The sequence below is a fragment of the Myripristis murdjan genome, chromosome 3 (genome assembly GCF_902150065.1).
Source record: "Myripristis murdjan chromosome 3, fMyrMur1.1, whole genome shotgun sequence".
NCBI lineage: Eukaryota > Metazoa > Chordata > Actinopteri > Holocentriformes > Holocentridae > Myripristis > Myripristis murdjan.
Genome location: NC_043982.1, coordinates 44,319,700 through 44,340,307, shown reverse-complemented (window position 1 = coordinate 44,340,307; position 20,608 = coordinate 44,319,700). Strand labels below are relative to the sequence as shown.

The following is a 20,608-nucleotide window of genomic DNA, read 5'->3' as shown; positions in this document are numbered from 1 at the left end:
GTGTGTGTTCAGCAGAGAAGCTTCTCTTAAAAAAAAAAAAAAAAAAAAAAAAAAACGGACTGACTCCTTCCTCCTCCTCGTCTTCCTCCTCCCGTGTCACCGGCTCCGAGCGCCGCTTGGCTGCGTCCGACCCGATGATCCAAGCAGAAGGGAATGTGGCTCTGCGTGACCCCGAGGTCTGAAACTGTAACTGCGAGCTTCCTACACGGAGAAAACATTCACGCCGCCTCTCTGGATGCGTTTATGCCGTTTATGCTTCACAACGTCGAATCAAAATGCACGATTCTGACAGGCTTGTAGCTCATATGGAAACTTCGATAAAAAAAAAAAAGGGACTCAATAATAACAGTTTTTATAGCTCTAGAGACTGTATCAGCCCATTCACACTTATTCAGTTTACCCATATAACTGGATGGTGTTAGCTGTTGTGGTGAAAATCTGTTCTCATTGTCGGCTGAGACGGTTCTGCAAAAACACTCAACACAGTGTCTCCTCTGCTGCATGAATGACAGACGAGCTTCTGCCTGTTTTTTTCGTACAGAGTAGAAAGACCAAAGCGATGTCTGGAGAGCATACAAACGAGTCAGGAAACTGAACTGAACTCCAATAACTCCAATGATGCCACAGCAGCTTTGTTATTTCTAACAAAGCTGCACCGCTGAGCCTGTGTGTGGCAGCAGAGGGAGGGGCGTGGGGTCACCAAACCTGTCAGGTGTCACCTCTCGTCAACACGAATGTCAACACAAAATTTTCAGCCAGTCAATCACATGAAGTTGGAGGTCACAGGTTCACCAAAACGGACAGATTTAATCCTCTTCTCAACCTCTCCTGGTGTTCAGGATCCACAAACGGATACCCATGAGGCTGTGGAGCTGTTTTGGACATGGCTTTGATGAGTCAGGGCCAAACTTCTTGTCAATGAAATAACGGTGAAATTATAAAATCCAATTTTTCTGGGAAGCCCCTGGAACCCCGTCAAGGACCCGTGGAGCTCCCCGGACCTCAGGTTGAGCACCGCTGCTGAGCAACATGAGGGTCATCACCAAACTCAAGGTGATCCACCAGACAGATCTGGAGATGCGGCTGATCTGCTGAGCGACCGACCGACACGAGGACGGACAGGTCGGGCTGTAAATCACAAGTTTGACTAGGAAATTCCTCCGCGGAAATTTTGAGAGTGCCTCAGGGGGCCGCTGCCAGGGAGTGACCTGACCTCTGTCTGAATCACTGAAGAGTGAGAATAGAGTCTGTTTGCGTAGAGAGTGCAGTTAGGTTGCTAGGCAACGTAACAGAAATGCCGGTCACAGAGCAGATTTTGTGCTTGGCGAAGCACTTACTCTTGGCTAATTTGTGCCAAAACGGTAACTCCTATCAGAAAACCGAGCAGACCCTGAGCGCCACAAGGGGTTCCTGAAGCACTGTGTGTATTTTTGTGCTCCTGGGGTCTAAAATGTGGACAGGAGAGCGATGTAAAAAACACTGAAAAACAGAAACGGCTCCGTTCTTCTCCTGAAAAATAACATTGAAGCCTATTGGGGAAAACCAAGGGGCATGTTGTCTTTAGAGGCTCGCCATTCAAATTCTGTTGGTCTTATGGTAAAAGTGGCTGCATCGTGTGAGAGAGGACATAAATCTCTACCACTTTGGAAAAAATGACGTGCCTACCTCAAATTATGTGCCCGCGGGGGCGATTTACGTTTTATTTTTTTGGATAATCCTCATCCCGGCTCCCCACTTTGTCAGTTAGAGCCCACTCTAGCCGCTTAACGACTTCCACATACACACACATTGAAAACTGAAAAAAAGGCGGGAAAATGTGTCAAACTTTCAACTGTGATTTTATAAAAAATGCTAAGGTGTTTGAAAATACCCCTTACACCAAAAATAGTCCTGGTCAATGTCGCCTTTTTAAAGTTTGATTCACATTTCTGCGTGACCGGATGACCGAGATATGTGCCTTCAAAGTCCCCATTCATTTCCTGTGGGATTTTTTGAAAACTTTTTATGTTGCCATGGTAACTGTGATCGCAACCAAAATGTGCAGGCTAGGAGATCTGACCGAGCCGCACATTTCGTCCACTGACTGTGTCGAGGTATTCTCGACGGTGTAGAGTACGGGCCTTGCAAAATGTGCACCATTCATTGTGGATGGGACATTTGTGCAGTTTTTTAGGGATTTTTGTCGCCATGGTAACCCCTGAAATATACAGAAGTCATAGCACACCATTCCCGACTAAGACAATATCGTGTCATTGTTTGGAGAATGACACGATATTGGCTAATATCACAAAGTCAGCCATGATATTATTTCATGCGATCGATACAAGACGACACCGTTATAACCATTTAGCACCATCAGTCACATTAAAATGCTGTGTTCCTGTTTGAGATGCCTGGCGAGCTTCGTCATGTTTCCTGAGTATTTTATCTCGTTCTGGCAGCGTTTGCATCTGGCATTTGATCTGTCAGCTGACAAATGAAATCCAAAATATTTCCACTCTGCTGATTTATTCCCAGGAGGGGAGCAGATATCGTTTTTGGCCATCCTCTGCCTGGTATTAGCACTGTTTGGATGTTTAGGAAGGCGGCGTGTCTGGACAGAAACGGTGATAAAAGCGTATCTGTAAAATGAGGATATGGATTGATATTTTCACTTAGTATTGATTATGAGATCAGTATATTGTTCCAAACTGATGGATCGTTACACCCCTCGGTACAGGCCTCCAGTCCCTCAAAACACAGAGTCCTCGTGGTTTTACCGGCCTGGAGCTTGGCAGCATCTGTTGCTCCTTTGTGCACATTTCAGCGAGGCAATTAAAATTTCAATTTATTCTGAAGTGCTTGGACCAGATTACAGTGTCTAATGCACCACTTGACTTTTACTGATAGCAATCTGAGGGAAAGGGGTTTGGCACATTCCCTGAGTGGCTCAATGCGCAGCAAGGCACTGCTGCTGCCAAGGTTAGGGGTTCAATTCCCTGTGCAGCAGCATGGGTGGAGGGAAGCGCTGACTCTGACCCGAGGGCACCGCTTCCCTTCCCTTCTCTTGCCAAAAAAGCTTTCTCAAAATGTCTCATGTGTCATCGGGGCACTTCCAGCACATGGCAGATGCTGCGTCTTTTGTGTTTTTGTCGTTTACTGAGTGGATTTCCATTTTTCAGAGCCTCGATACCTTCACTGTTACATTGATCTGACAGCCACAGGCACGAGCTGGACGTCCCACCAAGGCCTGATCCGTCGGAGCCAGATCCCCTTCCCAGCTCACCATTTTAGACCAAGATCGGTTTAGTCTATTGGCTTAAGCTGAAGCTGTCAGCACTAAGATGCTTTGGATAAATGATGGGAAATATGCTTAACATATGTGAGCAGGCCTACAACAATAACCGAATAATAAACTGCACTATATGGGGAAAAGGTACTTACCAAGGTATTACAGCACACAAAAGGTCTCTATCTTGATGTACGAGCAATGTGAGCTGAAGGCAGTCCATAAAACGACTCCACTGATTCATTATTTATTAGCCCGAGGGCGAAAGTCATGAGAACCAGAATCGATCCAAGCGACTCACACAGATGTGGTCAGGATAACAAACAGCTATTTGTAAGAGCATAACTAGATTTATGTCGCAAAAAGTTGGTCTAAAGTCCCCGAGATGACTTCAGAAATCCACTGACTTCATCCCCGAATCGAGTCACAAACACATAAAAGAGCGAGCGCAGTGATTTATCTGCTATTAGCAGAGATCCAACACGGCTGTGTCGCACAGGGGAACCTGTACAAGGAGAAGGGAAAGGTATTTCTCTTTATGCGGAGAACAAAGCACGTGGGAGGAGAGGTCCCGTTATTTCAGAAATGGCTGACGGTACAATTCTGTGCCTCTAAAGCGAGCCTAATCATTTCAGCTTTGGCTCCAAACTTCTACATCAAACCCGCTCCCTCTCCAAGCCGGAGAGTTCTTGAAACCGGGCCAGCAGGAGATTTCCAAACATCAAAGCGGAGCTGGGGAAAAAAAAAAAAAAAAAAAGGGATTTTTTTTTTTTTTTTTTTCAGCTAAATGACTTGAGCTTCTCGCAGGAAGAAAAACAGACTTGTAAACAGAGTCTGGCATGTGAAACGCATCATCAAACAGAATTACCAAAATGACTTTATCAAAAGGAAAGATCGGGGATGATGTTTGAGGTGAAAAGCTGTGATGAAAGAAAGCGGGCAGGCTCTCAGCTGTACTGTATCATTAACCCACACACCACCGCCCACACACACACACACACACGCGCACACATACCTGAAGTGTTTTCCCAGTTGTGCACGCCTGCCTCATGCAGCTGATGCAAATTCCCTGCCGCTGCTGATAATTCAGACCAGTCTCATCGTGAATCAATTTCCTCATCCGCTGCTGCCGCCTCTTAAAGCCATATTTCACTTCAGCTTTTTTCTCGTATTTAACTTTTTTTTTTTTTTTATTACACATGGCTCCACAGAAATAATGAGCAGTCAATCTCTGGCCTTCGCCGCCTCGGGGATCTGCTGTCAACGCCGGGGAAACCCAAACAACCTCTCTCTTTTCGGGATTGGCGTTCGCAAATGCAAACAAGCAAAGTGACTTTAAAAGTCATTAAAACAGGGAGGAGCCTCTCACCACTGCCAGTCATCCTCAAAGGCCAAATTTCAACTCCACCTTAGAATCATGATACTTAATTGATTTTTCTCCTACCCCTACAATATAGGTTTTATTGTTTTTTACTGCCAGAAAACTTACAAAAGTGACCAAAAGTGACTTGTTTCCAGATTTCAAATTCAAACACTGAATAAATAAATAAAATAGGCACTGAAAAAGAACCAAATATATGCTACGATGACAATATGCAACACCTTTCTGTTACCTGTACTTATCCAGTTGGCATTTTAGCTTCTTTTTCAGACAAAAGCATTTTAATGTTCATACACAGTGTGTGAGCTCGCCTTTTATTGCTGACCAGAATTTATATTTTCACAAATCAGAACATGAAGTTACTTCAGATCAGATTCAGATTCAAACGTCCTGGAAAATGCGCAAAATTTCTGTTTAAGTTTGTATCTAGCAAATCTTACCCATAATGGATGCATTTTGTTATTTTATATTACATAACCCTGCACTGCACAATATGAAATTATAAGTGTGTACATCCACGCACATGTCTATAGATAGATAGATAGATATACTTTATTGATCCCAACCAGGGAAATTCTAGAATACCTTGCCGTGTGTTTTATGATAAAGGAACTATCATACATTCATATTATGTGACTTAAAATATGGGAACCGACTTGGTTGTGTTATTATTTATTTCTCATGTACATTCATTTATCAGATCAGTGTGGCTGCAGATATCAGCTTTGTGCTCGCGTCTTTGCTCCTGCGTGGAAATGATTCACAGTCTGGCTTTTCTGGTGTGTGTGTGTGTGTGTGTGTGTGTGTGTGTGTGTGTGTGTGCGCGTGTGTGTGTGCGTGTCTGTTAATTTCACTGACGCTCTTTTTCCCGACTCCGACGTCATCACTGAAATGTGGCAACATGGATCTCATTAAAAAGCTGCATACAACTTCACTAATTAGCACGCTGTTTATTTTTAAGGGGATAGTTTGGATTTTTTGACACGAGGAGAAGAAAAAGAAGAAGGCGAGCTCGCTTTCCACACCGCAGGAATCTCTCTCTAACCCAACAGAGAGGGGGGGGGGGGGGGGGGGTCCTGTTTCTGTCAGAGCTGATTCACCAAAGTCAGGGCTGCTCCACCTGTGGGCTGCGATCATTTGTCCGTGTTCGACCAATCACAGAAGGCTGACACGCACAAACTTTTTGGAGAAAAGATAAGCACAAGAGAGCTGAGAGATGAACTCAAAAACCGAAATAGGACCAGTTCTCCACCATGAGCCCGGTAGGTCGCCGCGAATTTGTGAAAAACTGCGCACTGTGAAGGCATCGCAAGAGAATTCATCAACCGGCCAATCGGGCACCTCGAAAACAGATTCTGGTCTAATCTGCCCTCAGGAACGAGAGCGGCTCCAGACCTCAGCAACCGATAGATCGATGAACACAGACACTTTATCGATCCCAGAGCAAACGTAGGCATCCAGCAGCTAGTGTTGCAAAGGGGTGGAAAGTTTCCGGTAAATTTCCTGGAAAGTTTCCGAAAATGACCGTGGGAATTTTCGTTCAGGAATATTGGAAATTTTCAGGAGATTTTTGCTGTCGCGTTTTTTCCAATTTTTCCGAAAATTCCCGTGAAAATTCGGCTCGGGAATTTGGGGAATTTTCGTTTTTTGTTTTTTTTTTTTGTCATCAATTTGAATGAGGTTTTTAAAAAGTTTCCAAGGAAATTTAAGTTTGGGAATTTTGGAATTTTTCGTTTTTGTTGTTAAGGTGAATGGGGCAAAAATAAACAATAATCAATAAAATGAATGTCAGCATCAATATCACTTTTTTTAGTTGCTGAGGGGGGCATACAGTGCTGTGGAAAAGTATTTGCCCCCTTCCTGATTTCTTATTTTTTTGGATATCGGTCACACTTAAATGTTTCAGATCATCAAACAGATTTTGATATTAGACAAAGATAACCAAAGTAAATATAAAATACAGTTTTTAAACACACCAGCAAGTCCACCTCTGAATGGCTTAAAAAAAACAAAATGAAGGTTTTGGAGTGGCCTAGTCAAAGTCCAGACTTAAATCCAGTTGAGATACTGTGGCGTGACCTTAAACAGGCCTTTCATGCTCCAACACTTGGCTGAATTAAAACATTTCTGTAAAGAAGACTAGGCCAGAATTCCTCCACAGCGATGTAAAAGACTCATTGCCAGTTATAAAATTCCTGAAAAATTCCCTGGAAATTCATTATAATGTAACATGTTTGCATGCATATCTGCTTAAAACAAACCAAAATGTTTATTATGTATAGATGTGTATGATCGAGTGAATGCAGTGAATATACATTCCCAAAAATTCCCGTTTATTCCTGTTTATTCCTGTTTATTCCCATTAATTTCCGAAAATTCCCATGGAAATTTCCCAACTTTGAAAATTCCGGGAATTTTGCAACACTACCAGCAGCTCAGTACAATAAATACACACAAAACCATGAATACACTCCAAATTATGAATTAGAAATACACACCACATTAGTAGCCTACAGTAAAATATCCTGAGCAGGAACAGTGGCCTGCACACTACACATTAGCCTAAAGCAGAAAAACACAAGAATAAAATAAAAATACAATTTGAAAAGCAGCCTGGAGAGGTGGTAGACATAAACAAGGCGCTGCTGATGCAGTAGACACATGAATGATGCAGTAAATACATAATAATTCCACAGTGCAGAAACAGTGATAGTGAGTATAGCGAACGAGCCGTGTAACTCAGAAAAAGTGGGCGTGGCGTAGTGACACCGGCATTCCTCGACAAACAAAATAGTTCCAGTGTAAGCGGTGCAGTAAGGCAGCAGAGACACACACACACAGGCCTGTGTGGACAGGTGTGCAAATACACCTGTGGAGACAGAAAAGTGTGTTTGAGCTGTCTGCTGGGGGTCCAGATGTTCGCTCGCTGGCAGGTCTCATGTCCACACGATGACATCACCACCGGTCACAGAGCCTCACACGAGGAAAAAATCCCAGCTATCCCTTTAATATGGTGACTCGCTTGTTAGTGGATGTGCTCAGTGCATTCCTCACTGTGCTCAGAGGGAAGACGATTAAAGTGTCGACCACAGCGATCTGTGAGTCAGGGAGCGCTGTGATGTCCTCTTTACTGTAAACGTCTCTGTGTGGGACACTCAGCTGATCTGCCTCCTCATCTCCTAACACTTCACAACGTCTGCTTCTTATTTCTCCTGATCGTCTGGTCCGAGCCTCAGCAGAGGACGGGCCTCAGCAGAGGACGGGCCTCAGCAGAGGACGGGCCCCAGAGGAGGCGTCCAGCAGGGAAGTGATGCTTGGTGCAGCCGCATCAAAACACACCGAGGCTTTGACTTCAATATGACTCTCAGTCAGACCTGCTATAGAAACTTAATTTTACTTGTTGTATAAAGTTTCCCCATGAGTGACTAATGTTTGTACTTATTGTATATTGTTGTATATTGTATATAGGTTGTAGATTGTATATAGGAATGTTATATATATTTTCTATTTTATCTTTATTTTATTTTTATTTTTTTTAACTATTTTATTCTATCTATTTTTACTTGCACAGTGCCAGAGTTGTTGCAATTACATTTCACTGCTGCTGTACCCGTACATTCATGCATGTGACGAATAAATCCTGAACTTGAACTTGAACTTGATGTAGGACTGACAGCCTGTCAAACAATGCATTATGGGTAAAATAAGACACTTTACAGGGAGAGATCGACACATTTTACAGCCGAAAAGCTGCGTCTGCTGGAGGAACACACGACTCTGAAGCAACACCAACTCTGAGGGGAAATAACTAAAGAGGTAAACAGCGCTGTCGCCACCCGATCAATACCTAACACCTGATCGATAACCAGTGCCTGATCAATACTGAGCATGTGCAACTTGTGCATTTTGATCTGACAAAATCCTAAAAAAGTGAAAACTTGAGCTCGGCAGCTAAAAACAGCATCGCTTTCATCATCATTTCAACGTTACTGATCAGACAGCAGGTAACGTTATGGATCAGGATCAGGATCAGAATCAGGATCAGGATCAGAATCAGAATCAGAATCAGGATCAGAATCAGGATCAGGATCAGGATCAGGATCAGGATCAGGATCAGGATCAAAAGAGGATGCAAACGCCCCTTCCTGCCTACCTGGATGAGACCAGGACAGTTGACAGATCACTGGTAGCTTTACTGTTTATTGGTTTGTCCATTCATTTATGTACCTGTGTACTTAATTTATCTATTTATTTATTGTATTTTATTTTTTTCTCTTTTTTCCTTTTTTATTATTTATTCTATTTTTATTTATTTACTTATTTACTTTTTTATATTTTTTTCCTCTAATTTATCATTGTTATTATTATTATTATTATTATTATTATTATTATTATTTTACTTTTTTTTTTCTAAACTAGTGTCGCAGGTATTTTTTTTTTTTTCTAATTTCATTTTACATGTCTAAGCCGGGATGTTGTTATTGTTATTGTTGTTGTTATGTCTTTTTTTCCTTAAACATAAAATAATAAATAAAACAAAATATTAAAAAAAAAAAAAAAAAAAAAAGATGATGCAAACACAGCTGGACAGTGTATCATTTCCATAGCAACAACTCCATCTCCCTCAGTGCTTCTGTGGTGCAGCTCCACGGTGCCTTCACGGGAAGCGGGACATCAGAGCGTCATCTGAACACTTTCCTGTGTCCTCCTGAAAGCCTCGATGTTTCCCGAGGTCACACCGTGAACGCCGTGTTATCTCCGTGGTTACAGAGTCACAAGAGGCTGCTGGACGTCCTGTGACGGCAGCTCAGTGTCCAGACACACACACACACACACACACACTGTAACACTCCTCTGCAGCCACACACACCGTGACCTGCCCCCCGACGTCTCTCTGCGGCGTTGTGAATCGGTTTGTCTGGTCGTGAGTCTTCGGTTTAAACTGGACTTTGCAAAGCGACAAATTTGGTCAAACGTAGCGAGCAAGAGAGCAGATCACCATGGCAACCCGCCGCTGACCACGAGATGCTGTTTACACCTCCGCTGTGTGTTTACAGGACACTAAAAACCACGAGCTGAGCGCGAGAGCACGGGAAACACGAGGAGACTCAAACACACCTCAACACGACGTACCTGAGACGTCGCCTCGTCCTCTCCCGAAAACGAAGCCCGGAGGAGGAAGTGCTCGTCCCGCGGGTCAACGTGAAGAGAAGAAGAAGAAGAAGAAAACAACAACTGCGTCTCCCACGGGGCCCCAGGTGTGGAGTTATTGCAGAAAGAGGCTCTACTGTAGCAAATTACACACTACATTCCTTAACCATGACTCTCTCTCTCTCTCTCTCTCTCTCTGTGTGTGTGTGTGTGTGTGTGTGTCTTACTCACACACACACACACACACACACACACACACACACATACTGTGGTTGCACACAGACATGCCTGAGGAAGCCTACGCCCTCCATGTCATTAGAAACACACAAAGCGCACATGACCAGCCACTTGAAATTGCTGTGTGTGTGTGTGTGTGTGTGTGTGTGTGTGTGGTTTTGGAGGGCTGAACTGTAGTTGGCGTGAAAACTTTCCCTCTCAGCTCTGCACAAATTCATTCATCTTGTTGCTGCTTCCACACATATCCCCACACAAACAACCACACACACACACACACACACACACACACAATTAAGAGACCTACATAAGAGTGTGTGAACGAGAGACTGCAAGAAAGATAAGGACAAAAACATGTGTGTGTGTGTGTGTGTGTTAATGTGAGAGGAGAAGATAGAAACAGACAAAGAGGAGAATAAAAAAAAAAGTGAAAGTGAGAGTGTTCTTCTGTGTGTGTGTGTGTGTGTGTGTGTGTGTGTGTCCTTGTCTCTGGGCAGTATCAGTATCCAGCAGTGTGTCCAGCTCAGCAGAGCCTGGTGGAGCAGCCGTATCATGTAGCCATCATTTATTCAGCAGGACAGAGGAGCAGATGGATGGAGCCGGAGTGTGTGAGGTGATGGGAGGAGGAAGAGGAGGGGGAGGGGGAGGGAGGGGGAGGAGGAGGAGGATGATGGATGAAGGCCGAGAGAGAGGGAGGCACTCGTGTCGGTGTGATCTTCACACTTTGGTGCGCGAGGCCTCGGCGCTGGGACGCTGTCGACTGTCAGGAAAAATTTAAAAGCAAATTCTTGGAATGTCGCTGAGGACAGAAAACGGGAATTCGCGGCGTTCCCGTCATCTGGCCGGGAGCGAAACCAATCGATTTCCCCGACAGAGATCCACAGAGCATCCAGCAAAGAAAAATGGAGAGTTTTCAAAGAATTGATGAGTATTCGTCCCAGATGTTGTTTGCTCCTCTGTGGCAGCTGACGTCGGCCATATTTCATGGCGTCTGACTGAAAATATGAGATACTTCAAAAGTCACTTTAAAGCCATTTTGTTACGACACTGAATCATTAATCAGCTGTTCAAACCCAAACTCAGTGTTTACTCTTCTACAAGTGCAACTCAGTTCATCAGGTTATTATTTATTTCCTTTTTTATCAACAAAATCCTTCCATCTCGAGTGCATGTCGACATATTTTTGGAATATTAAAGGACTGTTTTGAGCAAAATACCAATTTTGTGACCCAGACTGAGACGAGATGATTTCCCCCGCTGTACGTCCAGTGGCTCGGTTCCTACTTATAGCATCGCCTGTTAGCTTAGCATAAAGACTTGAAGTCTATGGGAGTCGTTAGCCTGGCTCCGTCGAAGTGAAAAAATAAACCGTAAGAAGTTAGATGGTGGAGCTTTAGGAAGTTGGAAAAGAGTGTTTTGCAGTACATTAGAGGATTTTTATCAAAACTTTATTTATCCACTGTGTTTTTTATTTTATTTTTTTTATATTATTATTATTTTTTTATTATTTTTTTTTATTATTATATTGTATACAGGTTGTTCATTGTATATAGGAATGTCATATATACTTTCTATTTTATCTTTATTTTTATTTTTTTTATTATTATTATTTTTTATTTTTTTATTATTATATTGTATACAGGTTGTTCATTGTATATAGGAATGTCATATATTCTTTCTATTTTATCTTTATTTTTATTTTATTTTTTATTATTATTATTATTTTTATTATTTTTTATTATTATATTGTATACAGGTTGTTCATTGTATATAGGAATGTCATATATTCTTTCTATTTTATCTTTATTTTTATTTTATTTTAATTTATTTTTTTATTATTATTATCATTATTATTATTTTTTTTTATTTTTATTTTTTACTTGCACAGTGCTGGAGTTGTTGCAATTACATTTCACTGCTGCTGCACCTGTACATTCATGCATGTGACGAATAAATCTTGAATCTTGAATCTTGAATGTTGAATCTTTAATCACATGGCTGGAGACCGAGCTAATGAGCCACAACATCCGTGCTGCTCCTGTTGTTTTGAATTTTGTGTGAAAATCAGTTAAATGCGTTTGTGTATGAGGTTTGGGACAGCAGGGACTCAGCAGCGACTGTCAGCTGATCTGCAGTTTCAGCTTTTAAAGAATTAAGATCTCACATGCCAACGTGAAATTACACGACAAACGCCGAGAAGAGTCCTGCTGTAACATTTCCCAAACCCGGAGTGGATTCACTTCAAAAGCAACTTGAAGCATCAAAACAGAAAAAAAAAAAAAAAAAAAAAAAAAATGTGTGTGTGTTGTCCCAAACAGAAAAACGATCCATTCTTTTTCTGGAGTGAACATTTCTGACAGATGTGCAGCTGAAAGCGGAGAGCGGACACACTGTGATTATAAAAGGACGCGGCGCTCTCTTTGAAACGTCCCGGGACGGCAGGAATGCAGCCGAGCCCAGAGCCCCGTCCCTGGGAGCGAGGAGCCCGGGCAGCGCTCCTCTTTTGTTTTTCATATTTGGAGACTGGAACTGTAAACAACATGGAGTCATATTTGTGTTCACTCTCAGACCCATACACATACAGAATGTGCAATCCACAGGCTCAGTAACAATCTGTGCTGTTGCCATGGCAAAGAGGTGCAAGTAACTGATTACATTTCCTCCTGTTACTGTAATTAAGTAGCTTTTTTGTGTACTTGTACTTTTGAGTATTTTTTTAAAGTCAGTAATTTGACTTTTCCTTCAGTCCATTTCTGCTTGAGTTTTGTCCTTCACTACATTTTAAATCAGATCCATTACAGAGAACAGACTGTGGAGCCTTTCACAATAAAAGCTCAGTCAACAAAGATGAGAAGAGGAACCTGCTTCTACTTTGTGGCTTCTACTTTTTGTCATTTTCCAACTTTCACAATACAAGCTCAACTGTTAAAAACTGCAGCGAGGACCGTTTAGACTCAACTGGTGAAAATGTGGAATAACAGCGGGCGATGAGAACCATATAGACTCAACATCATAGTATGTGCTTACCGTATTTCACCAATTAATCGCCCGGCCGCAAATAGCCGCCTGGTTCTTATAAACGCCTGGGGTCTGCACCCAGTTTGCGTATTAAACGCCCACCCGAATAACCGCCGGGGCGATTATTTGCATTATATTGAGGTAAACCCAAAATAAGGCTATTCACCTTATTTTTGCAGAAGTAAACAGTTAGCCGCACAATAACTGTGCAGCACTTCCGTTTTCTGTCAAAATAAGAGCGCTAGCTAACGTTAGAAAAAAGGGTGTACCGTATTGTACCATATTGCTAGTACTTTTGTACTAAAAAATATGTTGGACAGTAACTGTCATCACAATAATGGCCTGGTGCAGGTCTGTGCAAAAATAAATAAAGGCCTGCAGCGAAGAGCCGCCTGGTTCTTTTAAACGCCCGGGGTCCAAGTTGATTTGGCGTATTAAACGCCCGGGCGATTAATTGGTGAAATACGGTATTCCACATGTGTCAGTTGAGTCTACAGGGTCCTCACTTCAGTTGAGCGTAATGCCCCTTTAAAAGCATGTAGTGTGCAGCGTGTTCTCTCCTCCTTTTCTAACTGCATGGAAAAGATCCCAGCTAACACAGTTACTGTTTGGAAAAAGGAGCTCAGTCACTTTTACTGCCAGGACATTTGACATGAGACACTTTGGACTTTTACTGCAGGACATTTTTACTGCACTACTTCTACTTCTACTGCAGTTACATACCAGCAGAGGAACAGTACTTCTACTTCTACTGCAGTCAAATACCAGCAGAGGAACAGTACTTCTACTTCTACTGCAGTCACATACCAGCAGAGGAACAGTACTTCTACTTCTACTGGAGGAGCAGTTTGCAGTACTATTTACTTCACTGCCATCATCATGTCAAGCACAAAGTCGACCTATAGAGATTGTTTTAATTGTATTAATTCTGCAGTGCGGTGCAGTCTAACTGGTGTCCTGTTGTCTGCTGGATCCGTCGTAAACAGTCATGTTTAGCGTCACTTTCAGGCCTTTTTGAAAATTTCCCGTTGCAAACTGAACTCGTGTGTGTGTGTGTCTCCTTTTATCATCACAGCGTCTCTGAGGAAAATCACCATCAGTCGCTTTTATGTTCAGATCTGATGCAGACTGGATGTTAAGATCCAGCGTCGACATACAAAGAAACATCATCTAACATACACGACAAAATACCGACATGATTCCCGACGAGGCCGTGTGCACTCATCTGAGGCTCCGTGGAGAAAAAACACAGAGAGACGAGGCTGGAAGATCACAACATTAATATTTCACAAGGTGTCGATATCGTTTTCCGTGGTTTTGCCGCTAAGTATCGTGTGTTCAGGTTCTCCTCGCCGTGGTTATGTAACGCCGGGTGGCGTTTCTGAACGTGCTTCAGCTGTTGAGACAGCAGAGCTAAAAAGAGGAGCGTCTCCTCGGGGCACAGCGGCTTCAAAGCCTCTCCCACTCGCAGGAGCCTCTGCAGACGCAGAGAGGTTTGCATAATGTGTACAATTAGGTAAATAGATGGAGGACGCAGCGCTTTCTGCTCTCCGGAGACTCCCAGGAACGACGGAGATGAAGGAAATGATGAAACACAAGGACAGAGAGGTGGAAGGGGGCGAGGGATGGAGGATCATATGCCATGCAAACAACCGTCCTTCAGTTCGTCCACATCAGCAGCAAGAGGAGACCTTTTTTTTTTTTTTTTTTTTAATGCAGTGCCAAAATGTCAAACGGCACAAAAGTTCTTGCTGCTGACAGCAAAAAAATGACCGGCAGCAATCAAAGCCGGCTCATCGGTCTGTCCTGACAAAACTGAGATGAACTTAATTCAAGCCAGAAAACTGGATCAGTGATGCAGCTCGGTACACAACACTATACAAGATAGACAGATAGATAGATAGATAGATACTTTATTCATCCCGCAGGAAATAAGCAGTTTTTCAGCAGTATCCACAAATTACAGATTAAATAAATCAATAAAAAAAGATAAAAAATGAAGAATAAGATCTAAGTACAACCCAGTGTGCAAAAAGCAATGTGCAAAAAAAAAAAAAAAAAACACAATGAATGAAATATTTAGTGTTAAGATCATTAGAAATCCATGGTTTAGACTATATAATCCAGATATTAGCTGGGTTTTTTCATCAGGGCTACATAAAAAACAACCAACATATTATTTGTTCATTGTGGATTCTCACATCAGTCCTGCTGTCCATTACACTTGTTTTTAAAGTGACTATGTGTATTATTTCCCTACAATTAAATGTGTATTTCACTGTTCTCTGTCACTGATGGATATAAGACAAAAGTGATTCAACATATCTGCATTATAAAGCATTTTCAGATCTTTCTAAACACTCATTGTCTGGTGCTTCTTTCCTGCAGCACGGGAAGTGATGCGTTTCCGGTTCACTTGGAACAAACACAGGAAGAAGCACTGGGCTGTTAGCACGAGTAAAGATGGCCTCCACGGCTGACGGAAAAAGGAGAAACTCAAACTTCATCGGCAGGAGATACAAAGGAAAAAGGCTCTGATCACACACAGCCAATGTCCACATCAACGCTCAGAACGCTTTGCAGCTTCCTGCCCAGTAACCACAGAGGTAATGAGCTGTACAGCTAACAGGAGCTAACTGGGTTGTGCATGGCTCATGTTAAATAAAATAATAAACTAATAATACAGTCAACATGCAGCACCTGCTAACCTCAGTCGCAGGATTTCTCCTCAGAGGAAAAAGTCAGGAAGAAGGTCCCCAATTTTTTACTTATTTGTTTATTTATTTTGCGATCAAATTTTTTATTTTTTATAATTTTAAAATAAATAATGCATCAACAAAACCTTGTGTCATATAACAAGCAAAAACAGACAAAGAAAAGAAAACAAATCATGTAAACCAAAAATGAAAACCAAACTATAACCATACCCACAACAAATACCCCCCATTCACACGCATGTGCACAACAGGTAATAACTCTCCGGGCCAGCAGGGGGCAGTAGCCTCAACAGAGCAATCCACAAACCTTGGGAGTCACAGACAGGTAAAGAAAAAAGTAGCGCTAATCTTATTTTTTATATTTATTTATTTTTTTTCACGATACACGATACAAATCTGGTCATGCGGGTTTATTTTATGAATCAGGAATAAAGTGCGATGAGAAGCTGCAGCTGCACTGGCCTCGTCATCCTGAGGGGCTTTTATTGTGGAAGGTGGTTTGTTTACCATAACTAGCTCTCTCTCTGCGGTTAGCTCGCTAGTTAGCACATTATCAGTACAAATGGATTTCAGTTTCTCCTCTCTTCCCTGATGCCACAGAGACCGAACAGCCAAGCGACTGAGGGAACGCAAAGCGAAAAACAGCACGGAAACAACCTTTAAACAAAATCTATATTTAAAAAAACCCACCAAAGGGTCACAGGGGGGTGATTTTTGGCAAGAGGGGGGTAATTTTGGGTTAAATTTGAAAATCCCAACTTTCAGCATGAAAATCCATTATTTGACCCTGTAATGCATTTTTATCACATCCATGACCCTTCGTGGACAAAAATTTTAAATTTCACCCAGAATGACACCCCCTCACCAAAAATCAACTCTGGTGAGGATGGTGATTGTCTGTGAGGGAGTTTTGAATTTTGAAAATGGACAAAAATGTCCAGGGGTCACACGAGGGTTAAGAAGACGACTGATTGCGACTGGAGGTTTGACTTTACGTCTCCTGTCTTCCTCAGGTCAGTCTGAGTGAAGCCTGCCTCGGGTGTAGATGTAGCTCCTGGGTGGAGGAGGTGTGGAGCTCCGGTCTACATCCTGTCTGCAGGACGGACGGAGCGTTCAGGGTTCGCCTCAGCCTCGTCTGTTCCTCAAGAGAAGCGAGGAGTTCAAAGCCGGCCTGGCCCTCGGCCCGGGGAGGAGGCCGCGAGGAGGAGGCCGCGAGGAGGAGGCCGCGAGGAGCTAACCAGCAGTGAGGGCGATCAAAGGAGTTTTTAACTGCGAGGAAATCAGCTCAAGTCGCTCACTAATCCTTCCTCACACACACACACACACACACACACACACACACACACACACACACACACACAGTCCCGGGCATCAGGTTCTGTGGCTTGGTCCATTCTATATTACACTGTCTATATTATATATACATATTTATATATATATATATATATATATATGTATACTGTCTATATTTACATATGGGGGGGAGGGGGGGGGGGGGGGGGGGGGGGGGGGGTTGGCTTATACCAGGACCTGAGTGCTAATTTCGTACCACTAGCATGTAAGTGTGAACTGGTATGACAATAAAGTTCCTTGAATCCTTGAATCCTTGAATCCTTGAATCCTTGAAACACAGGGCAGTGCTATGACCTGTTAGGTCTTTAGATAGATAGATAGATAGGTATACTTTATTGATCCCAAACTGGGAAATTCCCACGTTACAGCAGCATCATCAATAAAAACATAAAATAAAAGTAAAATTCAAAGTATATACAATAGAGACTAAATATGCGAAATATATACACTAAAGACAATAAGGGCTAAGTATATACAATAAAGTAGCCTAAGAATATTAGATGTTTAAGTGTTGAAATGTAAGAAATGTAAGATATACCGATGAAATAATAAATATGAAAAATGAAATATACAGATAGTAGATGGGTTAGGGTTTAACTGGATGGTGGGACCACAAAAAGGAAACATCGTGGCGTTATCATCGACATCCTAAACCCTCAAAAAAAAAAAAAAAGGGGCAGCCTTCTGAAGCAAAGCAAAACCAAAGAGACCCGTCTTTGTACCGCGAGGACCGGCAAAACTAGAAACGTCTTGACGACTTCAAAATTTTCTCCCACGGGTCAAGTTATTCACATCAGACCGCATTATTTATCCCGTTTCACAGCGAAGGCCCGTTTTCTCACATTTCAGAGGTTTTCCTTCCTAAACCTCAACAGTTTAGCTTGGGAGCCGCGGCGAGGAAAAAAGAGTTGGTGCTGAAAACCGAAGCCGGCAAAACGAGAGCGGGTCCCTCGCCCCTGCCTCCCGGGACGGGGGTGTAAACTCATAAACGCCGCCGCCACGCTGAGCGAGCAGATGAGCGCGTTAAGAGCCCTCTGAAGAGCCATTAATTACACGGCGCTTTAAGGTCAATTAATTGTTTAGGCAGGTGTGGGAGAGAGGGCGGCGCTGAGTCATACATCAAGGCAAACACACAGCGGCTCGCTCCACCTGTTATGAATAAGCACGTCTTACACACACACACACACACACACACACACAGTGTCCACGTTTGATTTAAGCAGCGTTACATTCACACCTGCTGGTAAAATGCATCTCGGTCACACACACACTCAAAATCTGATTTAGGCTTTTTTCCCCTTTGGCCAAAATGCAGATTGTCACATCCTCTCATGGTAATTTCCCATCATTTAAAACGGGCAGTGAACGCACCAGCATCCTGACCGTCCATGTGGTTTGATCCGTTTGATTTACAGGATCATTATGGGACTGCATTTATACTTTGCTGTTTGCAGGCATGAGACGATAGGTCGAATTTTTATATTTCGCAATACAAGAAAATTGTGATGATATGTATCGTGAGGCAGAAAAAAGACGTGCGATTCCACGTTGCATATCGAATCAGCCAATTTTGTCCAACACCTTTAAACCCTCTGGGCTCTAAACATGGATTTGATGCATTCTTCTGTTTTTGACTGGCACACTCCCCAACTCGTGCCAAAGACGCCTCACCCTAACCCTCACAACAAACCATTTTTTAAACAATCTCACTGTTGCAGACAAATTTAAAATGTCGGTGTTTTGCTAGAGTCACGGTCATAAAACTCTGACTTGGGCTTTTTCTGGTCTTGACGTTTAAACACAATCAAACATATCAAACATGTTAATCTGATCACAAGTCTTCAGTCTCGCTCATAAAAACATGAAAGCTCAGTGACGTGAACATCAGCAGCCAATAGGAGCGCAAGAAGCAGCTGCAAACAGGAAGCAGCAGCAAACAGGTGGAGATGCAAGAACATGAACAAATCTCAATAAACAAGTGTCACGTGTGTGTTAGTGTGTGTGTGTGTGTGTGTGTGTGTGTGTGTGTGTGTGTGTGTGTAACGTCGCTGAAGGCTCCCGCCATCCTCCGGCAGTCATCTTATGCAGCTACATCCCATAATAACCAGGACTGTTTTTAGACTACATACCCTCACACACCGGTAGCCATGTTAAATCAGACAGACACACACACACACACACACAGACACCAGTATTACTCATGGCCACCCCTTACAGATTACTGGAAGAAACATCCCTATAATATTCCTGTAATATTCCTATAATATTCCTGTAATATTCCCGTAATATGCCTGTAATATTCCGGTAATATTCCGGTAATATTCCTATAATATTCCTATAATATTCCTGTAATATTCCGGTAATATCCCTATAATAATCCTATAATATTCCCGTAATATTCCTGTAATATTCCGGTAATATTCCTATAATATTCCTATAATATTCCTATAATATGCCTGTAATATTCCTGTAATATTCCTGTAATATTCCTAAAATATTTCTGTAATATTCCTAAAATATTCCTGTAATATTCATGTAATATTCCTGTAATATTCATGTAATATTCCTATAATATTCGTCAGACAGTCTCAAAGGGAATCTGGTTGTCGTCTTGCAGATTGTGCCACATCTCCAGTTTTCCCATCTGAAACTAAAAACTCTTTTCCGCTGACTTCAGTCTTTTCCAACTCTTCTGGTGTACGGCGTAAACTGAACTTTAACCTCCTGCATGACCAGGAGGCGGAGGATTAGTTGGCAACAAACTTCTCAACAAAGAAGTATGGAGGAGATGCTGATTTGTTTGTAATAAAACATCCAAGTAATAAAACTCCAAATTAAGCTTGTATCGTGACTTGTCGAGAAAACTGTTGCCATAGCAGAAGATAGCAGAGAGGATGCTGGTAGCAGGTTGGAAAATGTGTGCACTCATGAGTATATTGATCCACGATGGGCTGTTTAACCTACCGATTGAGTTGACTTTGTAAGCGGCGTGTGCTTCCCTCTTGGTGGCGTGATGCGTTTGGCTGACGGCGCTGCACCTCGCTCGGTGTGACCGCCACTTCTGACGGGGGAAAACCTGTAAGACGAGCAAACGAGCAGAAGTTAGGACTCTGTACCACGGGCCAGGGTTGCCAAGTACGCGTTTTTTCCACCAAATTGGGCTACTTTTTAAGTGTTGCTGCGGGTAACAAAGTTTGTCCGCGGGTTGGGCTTGGGCAGACATGAATAAAGATTCATATTTTGATGAGATCAGATCAGATCGGCATATAAACTATCCACATATGTCACATGCTCCACAGACAAATAATATGCCAATGCTGTGTGAGGCCACTCAGCACATGTCCAATCACATCATCAGCACCACTCAGCTGAAGGAAGGTATCACATATTATAGTTTAACTTCTGATATACTGTAAATTAAATAGGTGAAAGAACTGTTTCGGGAAATTGCCTTTAATGTTTATGGTGTTATTTTATAGATATTAT

General features: G+C 42.5%; 1 protein-coding gene across 1 annotated transcript in view; it reads right to left on the bottom strand.

Moving 5' to 3' along the window:
• The window catches only part of ccdc102a (coiled-coil domain containing 102A), a 141,856-nt gene that overhangs the window by 97,925 nt on the left and 23,323 nt on the right, over positions 1 to 20,608 (bottom strand). The window contains exon 2 of the mRNA XM_030048451.1: positions 20,087 to 20,198. The gene's annotated coding sequence lies outside the window, so the exon portion shown is untranslated. The remainder of the gene's footprint in view (positions 1 to 20,086; positions 20,199 to 20,608) is intronic.